Source organism: Dipodomys ordii, unplaced genomic scaffold, assembly GCF_000151885.1.
Source record: "Dipodomys ordii isolate 6190 unplaced genomic scaffold, Dord_2.0 Scaffold74, whole genome shotgun sequence".
In the NCBI taxonomy this organism is placed as follows: Eukaryota; Metazoa; Chordata; class Mammalia; order Rodentia; family Heteromyidae; genus Dipodomys; species Dipodomys ordii.
Window position 1 is genome coordinate 910,391 of NW_012267290.1, and position 11,665 is coordinate 922,055.

Here is an 11,665-nt window from a genome sequence, read left to right on the forward strand (position 1 = left end):
GGCGCGGGGGGAGCGGGGGGCGCGTTTACCGTTTCTGGGATTGAATGGGAGAAAGTTAACGATTAGCCTGTAACCCTTCGGTAAACAATGCCGGGGGCTTCGGGCCCAGCTCCGGCTCTGGGACCGTGCGTAACCGGGAGAACGGCCGCGGTTCCAGGTATGGCGCTCTGTTTTTCCTAGATAAGCCCGAGCCACCGCGGCGGGAGGCCCGCGGGTACTTGCCTCTGTAGACAAGCACGCTTTACCCAGCGGACTGAGTTCCCAGCCCTCCTGCCGTGGTGTGTGCCTGGCAGTCCGCAGGACGGGGCGGGGGGGGGGGGAGGGAGCAGGCTGCAGTCTCCGCCTGTGATCCTCACTTTACTGCTTGGCCTAACTCGGTGATCTTCGGCACGTTCTCCAACTCTGAGCATTTCTTTATCTGTCAGATGAAAGCAAGCAGCACAGAAGTAGTGCCCAGCTCACAGCAAATAAGGAGAAATGTGTTTCCCTTCCTACCTCACTTCCTGCCATTTATTAAGTAATCCTAACCGTGATCCTAACTTCTTAGAGAGATCTCAGGATCACAATTCAAAGGCAACCTGGGCAGAAAAAAAAAAATCCGTGAAACTCTCGAGTCCAATTAACTAGCAAAAATCTGGTAGTGGAGGTGTGGCTCAAGTGGCAGAGTGCCAGCCTTGAATGTGAAAAGCTAAGCAGGAACACCAGGCTTCTGAGTCCAAGCCCCAGTACTGGCACAAAAGAAAAAGGGAAAAGACAAAACAGAACCAGAACCCCAGTTTAGCTAAAAGGCTGGTTCTCAACTGGAGAATGGATAGGCGACTTTTGTGCACCAGGGGACACTTGGACATGTTTGATTGTCACAACCAGCAGGGAGGACATTTCTAGGGGTATCTAGGTTGCCAGAAACCAGGTAGGCTTCTGTTCAGCATCCTGCAATGCCTGAGACAGCCCCCGAAAGTAACTTACCTCCTCTCAAAAGTTACCCTGTATGCTTATTGTTGGAAATCCTGCTGTAGCGTCACTCAGTCTTTATCTTAACTCACAACCTCTGGAAACAGTTCTGTTTTGCATTTGGAACAAAACCTTGTAAGGGACAACAGCAATTGCTTTAAGATGCAAAGCCTTCCCTTCACAAGAAGACTGTAATCTTACATTTTGTTATCAGAGAAACGAATACAACACATGCTTAGCTTTGTATTGTTCTCATTTATCCTCCAGGCCTACGGGCTACTCACCTAGGGATTATCCCTCACTCACCCTGCAGCTCGCACTAGAGTCCCTTTCTCTTTGGAAGTAGATTACTGCGCACACAGCAATTATGGAACAATACAAGACAACATGTAATTATACTTTAATTGCTGCCCTGAGACTAAGGTGGTTCCAAGGAAAGGGAAATGGTCCCTGCAGTGGAGCCCAGGGCTTGCCTGTGGAACTGAGCTATTCAGGAAATGTTTATTGAACAAAATGAAATGGTTAGGGAAAGTTTCTTACACAAAATAGGGTCCCAGCAAGTCTATAAATTTCCTGAACAGCTAGATTAAACTAGTTTTGTAAAAGACCATTGATAGCTGGCTGTGAAAGTATTTTTTCTCAAACATCTAATTCATAGACTTGAGTATTCTTTATTATTGTTACTGTAAAGGCGATGTACAGAGGGGTTACAGTTACCTAAGTCAGGTAAAGAAAGTACATTTCTTTTTGGACAGTGTCACCCCTTCTTCTCATTTTCTCCTAGTTTTTTCCCTCCCAACCCTTCCCCACGCGAGTTGTGTGTTTCATTTTCAATGTAGTGACTACTGAGTATCACCCTTTGTCCCATCATTTCTGTGTTTCCCCTTACGATCCCCAAAGCAGGTAAACTTATATACAATACAAAAGGTACAGAAAACAAAAGCAGCAACAAAGGAGGAAAAAAGCAAAATAACAAAAAACAAACAAAACTCTTAGCTGGATGCCAGTGGCTCACGCCTGTCATCCTAGCTACTCAGGAGGCTGAGATCTGAGGATTGTGGTTCAAAGCCAGCCCAGGCAGGAAAAGTCTGTGAGACTTTTTTTTTTCTTTTTGTCGGCCGTGGGGCTTGAACTCTGGGCCTGGGCGCTGTCCCTCAGCTCTTCAGCTCAAGGCAAGCGCTCTACCACTTGAGCTACGGCGTCACTTCCGGTTTTCTGGTGGTTTATTGGAGATAGGAGTCTCACAGTCTCTCCTGCCCGGGCTGGCTTTGAATGTGCGATCCTCAGATCTCAGCCTCCTGAGTAGCTAGGATTACAGGCGTGAGCCACCAGCGCCCAGCTTAAGTCTGTGAGATTCTTATCTCCAATAAACCACTAGGAAACCAGAAGTGGCACTGTGGCTCAAGTGGTAGAGCACTAGCCTTGAGCTGAAGAGCTCAAGGACAGTGCCCAGGCCCAGAGTTGAAGCCCCATGACCAACCAAAACAAACAAAAAAAACTCCTGTCTCCATTTCTTGGTTAATTTCAATAAATATCATTTTAATATGATCATAGGCACATAGCTATTGAGCCTTTGTGATCCTCTCCTAAGAATATACTCCTTTGGTCTCACTGTGTGAATGTCTAGAGTCCTTTGTAACTTACCATGTCCAAGTGTATTTTTTTCTTACTGTACAGTATGGTTGCTTTCAGATTTACAGGCACATTCTAGTTAAAACAAATGAAACCTTTTTTGGGTCTGACTTCACTTAACATACTTTTTTCTCATTTCCTTACGAATGGTACAGTATCATTCTTTCTGATGAAAGCACAGAATTCCACTGTGTATACATACCACATTATCTTGATCCATCTTCTCCTAAGGGGCATCTGGGTTGAAAGTTTCAACCATTTGACAAGTGGGAGGACCTGTTTTGAATACTCTAAATATACGCAGAACTCATGGTATAAGCTTTTTGAGACATCTTAAAGGCAGGCTGTGCAAAGGCGCATGCTTTCTCCAAGCACATGCTAGATGCCAATCTCTTTTTACAGCAGGTAGATACTTGCACAGTACGCATTCCAGAGTTCAACACATTAACACCAACTCAGACAAAACATCCCATCACAAACATCCAGCTCCAACCAAGCAGGCGCACACACACACACACTGTACCTTCCCAGGTGCTGGACTCTGTCCTGGACACACTGGACAGCACACATTGTACAAGGATCCTGATTCACTTAAAGACCGTCACTACTGTGGCTCTCCATTTGAAGCCAGCCAGGCAGAAAAGCCCATGAGACAATTATCTTCAATTAACCAGCAAAAAGCCAGAAATGGGAGTATGGCCCAAGTGGTAGAGTACCATCAGCCTTGGGCATAAAAAAACTCAAGATAGGGGCTGGGAAGGTGGCTCAGTGGTAGAGTGCTTGCCTTGCATGCCTGAGGCCCTGGGTTCCATTCCTCAGCACCACATAAGCAAAAAGAAAAAAAAAGCCGGAAGTGGCGCTGTGGCTCAAGTGGTAGAGCGCTAGCCTTGAGCTGAAGAGCTGAGGGACAGCGCCCAGGCCCAGAGTTCAGGCCCACGACTGGACCCAAAAAAAAAAAAAAAAACTCAAGATAGCATCAGGTCCTAAGCTTAAATCTCAGGACTGGCACACACAAAAAAGTTGGAGCTGGGTGCTAGTGGCTCACACCTATAATCCTAGCTACTCAAAAGGCTGAGATCTGAGGATCAGGGTTCAACGCCAACCCAGTCAGTAAAGTTCATGAGAGTTTTCTCTCCAAATAACCACCAGAAAACTCAGAAAACTGGAAGTAGAGCTGTGGCTCAAAGTGGTAGAGCGCTAGCCTTGAGAAAAGAGCTCAGGTACAGTACCCAGCCTTTAAGTTCAAACCCCAAGATTGACTGCCAAAAAATGGCTTCTTGTACCTTACTTCTATCAAAGCAATTAGCTCTTTACAAAGTATCTCCCATTAGCTGAGGTTAAGGTAAGCAGACTCAAGACCTCTTCCCCGCCTCATTTCCTAAATGCTTATGTCATGTTTGGTGACACTTCAAATCTGAGATCGCCATCCTCCCTAACTGCAACCTCCCAACTGCTTCTAGGCCCACCTCCCTCTAACCCACCCCAGCCTCTTTCTTCTACTTCAGACTCTTCAAAGGCTCCCCTATATTTCTGTGAGGGTATGTGGGTATGTGGGTATGTGTGCATGTATGCTAGTACTAAGCTTGAACTCAGGGGCCTGGGCACTGAATTGAACACCTGGGTAGGCCTGCTTTGAACCACAATCCTCAGATCTCAACCTCCTGAGTAGCTAGGATGACAGGCATGAGCCACCGGTACCTGGCTTCCTGTATGCTCTTACTATAAAGTCCCTGTACTGGGCCCAGTCCTTCCTGGTGCTCCTTTCTGCCTCTGTCTACCCCTTCACCTTGTACTCCAGACCTGCTTGTCTGACCTTGTATTCTTTGCCTGAACTTTCTTTGCATGTCACAAACTGTCTTTTCTCCACCTACCCTCCAACCTGCTTACATGGCTTTTCCTACTCTTCCTCCAGGAGGAAGATACAATATTCTCCACAAAGCTTCCTCTAGCCTTCAGACAAATGAAGGGCCTTCCCCTTTCTGTCCACCAGTACCCGCTACGTACCCCTAACTCACATGCTGAAACTCTCCTGTCCGCAGCCCCGCTCACCAGGCACCAGATGAAGACCATGTTTCCCCATGGTGCACCCTGCACGGGCACAGGGCCTGGAGAGAGCGTTCGGCACCTGAGGAACATCTGTTAGTGAAGCGAGTGCTGGCAGGACAGAGACAGAGTGGAGGTGATCCATGGCCAGTTCAAAGCATGCCTCACCTCCTCTGTAGATCCTAGGGCCTTTGAAGACCTTCTAGTCATTTCTTTGGAGCTCACCAAATGCACCGAGTCTTTGGACCCTATCGGAGTTTCAGCTGACGCCTCACCCACTTTCCAGACTCTCATCCCAATCAACGACTTGCTTGACTCAGCTGTCTGATCCAACCCCAAGTGTACATGTCCAAAAGCAGACTTGAAACGTCCCTTCAAAACCCCTCTGTTCCTGGGTGTAAATGGCAATTCCATGCTTCTAATTGCTCAGGAAACAACTTAGAGTCACCCTTTTCTCCCCCACCCTCCCTTTTCTTTCTCATACTCTACAATCAACCAGAGAATCCCATGGATTCTGTCTGCCTGATACCTAACCATATCCAGCACAAGTTCTCTACTCCAGCTCTCCTGCGTGGACTGCACAGTAGGCTTCTGACTATCTTCCTGTTGCCTATGGTGCTCGAACCAGAGTGACTTTCATTTTTATTTATTTACTTTGTGCCAGTACTTAATCTGGAACTCAGGGCCTCATGTTCCTGCGTCACTTTTTCATTCGAGGCTAGCGCTCTACCACTTGAGCCACTCCTCCACTTCCAGCTTTTTTCCCCCCTTTTTTGCTGGTTAATTGAAGATCAGAGTCTCACCTTTCCTGCCTGGACTGGCTTCAAAATGTGATCCTTAGATCTCAGCCTCCTAAATAGCTAGGATTACAGGTATACACGATCAGGGCCTGCCAACATAGTTGTGCTTTTAAAACCTAAGTCAGAGCATATCACCTCCAAGGACTTTCCTATCCAGTCACTATAAAACCCTAGTGACTCCAACTCACCAGACCTTCCCTCGCTCACTCCTCTTTAACCCCCAGTAGCTCCATCCACATTGACCCTCTGCCGTTCCTTAAACCCACACCCTCCTAGACCTTTCCAGAACTGGTTCAATGACAGCCACGTTCCCTCTCCAGTGTATCTATTTAAATAGTACCAGCCAGCCAGCCAGCCCTTTACCAGCCTTTCTCTTTTTCACACTTACCCACCTGAAAATCTCTCTCCATCCTCTTGACTATAAGTTTAGTGCAAACAGGGTCTTTTTCTTTTTTTTGTCGGTCATGGGGCCTGGGCGCTGTCCCTCAGCTCTTCGCTCAAGGCTAGTGCTCTATCACTTGAGCCACAGCACAACTTCTGGCTTTTTCTGCTTATGTGGTGCTGAGGAATCAAACCCAGAACCTCATGCATGCAAGGCAAGCACGCTACCACTGAGTCACTTTCCCAGCCCGGGGATTTTTTTTTTTTTTGCTGTGTACTCAGCTTCTGAGACAGTGTGTAGCGTATAGCAGACACTCAGTGAACAATCAGGAATTAAGGGTCTGGAAAGATTATCAAAAAGTTAGCTATACCTGTAATCCTAGCTACTCAGGAGGCTGAGATCTGAGGATTGAGGTTCAAAGCCAGCCTGGGCAGGAAAGTCCATGAGACTCTTATCTCCAATTAACCACCAGAAAACCAGAAGTAACGCTGTGGTTCCAGTGGTAGAGCACTAACCTTGAGCTGAAGAGCTCAGGGACAGCACCCAGGCCCAGAGTTCAAGACCCAAGACCAACAAAAAGAAAAAGAAGAAGAAAATGCTAATTTTGTGTTTGTAATTTATTTGTATCCGTCTTCTGATAAAGTCACAGTGTATTTTAGTGAACAGAAACCGGCCCAGCATGGTCTAGCAGCATTTTTGCTTGAAGCAGTACAAGAATCAGAAACCCTAAAGAGAAAGTGCCTTTCCACTATGCCTGGAGCCAATGGAATCTCGCTGAGATCTAAGCAGTCAGAGCGGCATCAGCTTTCCTAGAGAAGGCGGGCTGTACATTCCAACCACGAGAGAGGATTGATTGGTTGCAAGGAGCTTGCTCAATGCTTAAAACGCTGAAGTATGGTGCTCGGATCTGCTCACTGACACTTTCACACAAACAAGCTCCCACACGTGTGGACAGCCACAGATACACCCCAGCACACATTCCTAGGCCTTTGCTTGCTTCCTCCTATGCCTCAAACTTTGAATTTCAGCAAGAGTCTGCACTCAAAAGGAGAAGAAGGAAAAAAGTGAACTCAGATCATAAAGTCTAATGACTCTAGCTATGAAAGAATGTGTAAGCCCGGGCAGGCTGCATGTGCACATCTGGTTTTTTCCTTTTATGCTTCTGTGATTTCTATGACACAGGAAATCCCTTTGAGAACAACCCCGCCTGATTTCTAGAGAGTGCATTTTAAAAATGGGGGATTAAAATTATGTTTATCTCACTGCTTAAGACAGGATGATAAAATCCAGAACAGGCCCATTTCAAGGGGAGATCAGCTTGCCTTCATCTCACACTGTGTCTCTGGGGAGGGGGGCTAGCAGCTGAGCCTGACGGAATGGAAGAACCAAGGGAAAGATTTCCACACAAGGGTTCACACGATCCATACCCGGCTCTCACTCCAGAGCCTCCCAAAGACAGGAAAATATCAGGGAGCAAAAGTTCCACTTCAGCTCAAGTCAATGCGTGCTATCTAAGTACCTCCCTGTCCCCAGGGCCCTCTTCCATTACAGGCTCTGAATGAGTCTTCTCAAAGGTCCCCAATGAGGCCTTGGGGCAGCCATCTTTCTACCCACAAGGCCAAAACTCGAAGCTGCTTAAGAGATAACTAACTGCTTAAGAGAGGTGGCTGAGGTGGTGAGGAAGAGATGATTCATTCCCCCAAGCTCCGGTGTGTTGGAAGCCTGGGTCCCACTGTGGCACTATCTGGAGGTGGTAGCACCTTGAAGGGGTGGGGCCTAAGGGGAGGTGGTAAGGTTATTGGAGGTGTCTCCCTTGGGGAAGATGAATGCTGGTCTGTCTCATGGTTAGTGTTCACCAGAGTGAGTTGTTAGAGAGGTTAGGTTCTTCTGGCTTCCTGTGGTTTCTTCTGCATGTTCTTCTGCCATTGTGATGATGCTGGTTGTGAAACCTTCACTAAGCTGACTGAAGGGCACCTCCTACCGTGGACTTACAGCTTTCAAAACTGTGGACTAATGAAAGCTGTTTCAGCCAGAAATGGTAGCTCAGGCCTTGTCATCCCAGCTACTCAAGAGGCAGAGATCTGAAGGATCACCGTTGGAGGCCAGCTGGGGTAAAAAGTTAGTGAAAGCTCACACCTGCAATCCTAACTACTCAGGAGGCTGAGACCTGATGATTGTGATTCAAAGCCAACCCAGGCAGGACAGTGGTGAGAAACATCTCCAATACACTACTCCCCCCCACCCCCACCCAAAAAAAGGGGCTGGAGATAGAGCTGTGGCTCAGAGATAGAGCACTAACTTTTGGACAAAACAAGTTCAGGGACAGTACACAGGCCCTGAGTTCAAGCCCAAGCACTGCAACATACAAAAAGAAAAAGACAGCGAGACTTCATTTCCATCAGTAAGCCTAGTGTGGCGGTGTGTGCTTGTGAGCCCAGCTATGTGGGAGATTATTGGATGATGGATCCTAAACTGAGGCCAGCCATGGAAAAAACCAAGAAACTACCTGAAAAATAACAAAAAAATAAAAAAGGAGGAGGAGGAGGAGGAGGACAGTGACTGCAGGCATGGGTGAGGTGGTCAACCACCTGCCTAGCAAAACACGAGGCCTTAATACCACCAAAACCCAAAACTAAATCATCGTTTCCCCCATCACGCACTCACCCTCTAGGCATTTGTTATAAGCACCCTAGATTACAAATATGAGACCAACAGATTTGAGCCCTTCACCAGTGAAATGCGGAAGAGATCAGGCAAGGGCACCGAGGCAGAAAGCAGCACAGAACTGGCAGAGCAGCGCACACCGCGGGACCCTCACACACTGTACTTGGTTCCCATCGTCCCACTGCAGTCATTTTTCTGCAGCGTGTTGGTCATGCGCCCTTGCTCTGACCTTCTGTCCCCTGGCAGTGCTGACCCTCTCTTGCACACCACGGGCTGGCAGCCTTTCCTCTGGTGAGCTCACCAGAGCCTGATTCTGGCCCAGCTGCTGAGCTCTATCATTCCTCACACACATGCCATCTGCTCACTAGTCCCACATTCCCATTCAGCCATCCTCCTGTAGGACCAACGTGCTAGCCGCGCCATGTGCCCACTGTGATCCAGACCCCCAGATGGTCAGAATGGCCTGGCCTCCAGCAGTGATCACACAGCAGTACCTTAGTTCTTGATGAGGTATCCAAGGATCCCATGCAAACCCCAGACAGGCAGAATCACAGAGCACTGAGAAATTACCACCGCCCTGGGCTACCCCGCCACTGCCCAGGATTTGAAGTTTATCAACTCAGCAATTTCTTGACCACCAAAAGGAAGATCCAAAAAAAAAAAGTTTCATAAACCTGCAGGCCAGTTGGATGACATTTCTAACATCCAAGTCTACTTCTAAACACATTTAAAATGTTCCCACTCATTTCTGGCTCTTCTGAATTGAGCAACAGGTTTCTACCAGGTACCTTCTATATTGGCAGTACAGCTTCTTACACACCTCCAGGCTGGCCTCTATCACTACAAGAAGGACACACAACTTCAGGAGAGCACAATGGACACACACACAGCATGAAACTCCCTCGTGAGCTTCTGTATACAGTGAGGTCAGAAACTTAGATTGTCCCTCAAATTTAATTTTTCCAAGTTTAGATAATGTACTGACATCTCTCTTCTTTCTCATGGTCTTGCCTAAATTCACTTAGGTGAGGAAAGCTGGGCTTTAACTTTTGCTGTTTGGAGTCAAATGCTTGCCTTGAAAACTGAGTCTTAGCTTGACAAGGTATTTAGTCACCACAGTGATTCTCCTAACCTACAATTTATCTGGCATTAGGGCACATCCTGCTTTGGGAATCCGTATAATACCTTGGAGCAAGAGTCCCGTGAATTATTAAAATCCTATTCAATTACCCTTTTGTATTACCCACCTGGGAGCAGACTCATTTTCCAATGCCTGTCTTCCACACCACCAGTCTCACAATTTTCTCTTATAAGCTGTTGATTTACCAAACCCCAACCCTCCCTCTCTCACAATGTAATTGACCACCTTCCCAATCCCCCCCACAAACTTTCAATGACCCCTGAGTTCAAGAGAAGTTGCTTGACAATGAGGCATTCTGTAAAATTCAGTACCTAGTAATGGAGGTGATCATCTCAGTCCACTCCTAGACTGTTCTAGGTTTTTCCTGACATTTTCTTTCCTCCACAGTGACTTAATTCTTGATTCAAAGCAGTCTCAAAGAAAATCTTCAAATCTCACCAGCCAATCCATTTGGCAACAAATACTAATTTCTAGATGGCTAGGAATTCATTATCATCATATATTGTAGCATTCACTAGCTCCATTCCCAACAAGCAAACCCATCATTTGGTACCCAGAAGTTATTGTCTCTGACCTCTTCTATGCATTTTTTTCTCCTCATTCCAACAACATTAGACTGTCTCCCTTGGCTTGGTATGTTCCCAAGGTATCTGTACAGGTCTTTCATATTTTTCTTCTCAGGCTCTCAGAATAGCTAAGAATAGCAGACAAAAAAATTGTGAAAAGACTATCCAGCCTTTCTCTTTGGGGACCACTAACCATCTTTTTCTTGATCATCTACTCAGCTGTCCATCAATGGAATTGTTCAGGAAGACCCACTCATCAGTACTCCCTGGGTCTATAAGATGGTGTGATTGCAAGAGCTCTCTATGTTCCTTGAGATTCCCTGGTGCCTTCCTTCCTGCCTTCCTTTTTTTTTTTTTTTGGTCAGTTGTGGGGCTTGAACTCTGGGCCTGGGCACTGTCCCTCAGCTCTTCAGCTCAAGGCTAGTGCTCTACCACTTGAGCCACAGTGCCATTTCTGGTTTTCTAGTGATTTATCGGAAATAAGCCTCACAGACTTTTCTACCCAGGCTGGCTTTGAACTGTGATCCTCAGACTCAGATCCTGAGTAGCTAGGATTACAGGCATAAGCCACCGGTGCCCCGCTTCCCTGGTGTCTTTCTACTTGCTTCTTCCACACTGATCTATCAACTTCCCTACCTTCAGCTATAACCTATAGAAGAATAGTAGTTACCACTCTTCCTTCTCCCCGCCTCCTCCTTCCCTCTCCTTCCTTCCTCTCCTTCCTAGGTCACCTAAAGTCTTCTAGTAAACATGATCTGAGTCTTTATTCTCATGATTCAGGCCATTACAATACCTTAAGGTTAAATGTTATCCATCCAGCATCTAATTTGGGCTTGTGGAATTGTGTTCTGTTTGTAACAGCAATAATACCGAAGAGGAATTAGATCTGCTTCTGTCTAACCCACATCCATGTGCCTCACACTTGGCATGACTTATTATGGAAAATGGAATACTTCAGAAGTGATAGTTGTGGCCAGCACCCAACTTCCATTATTCTCTGAGGGATAAATAAACACTCTGCCAAACTTATTAGTCAGACTTCTTTCTGGAGACAACTAACAGGAACTCAGTTTATGCTAACTGAAGCAAAAAGGAAAAAAATGAACTTGTTGGCATCACTGGGAAACAGTTAAGCAGTGCACGGAGAGGCCCAGGTTCAAAACCAGTTTTAAGACCTTATTTTCTAAAATGCTCATCTACGCTTGCTTCTTGTAGAGAGTTCCACTTTCCCTATTTCAAAGGACTCGTGCAACCATCCCCAAAAGAGAAATTCCTCGGGTACTTGGCAGTTCCCAATTTAGCAATATTAGGGTACTCTTACCAATCATACTGGTTTTGGGGGCGCACCGGTAATGGTTTGAAATGTTCACCCGCAGGGCCACAGTTATCAGAGGGAGGGAATGGCACGATCAAATAAAACCACAGGAAATGGGCGATATCCAGAGGAAGGGCCATCTGGGTGCCCGCGCGCGCGCGCCCGCGGCCC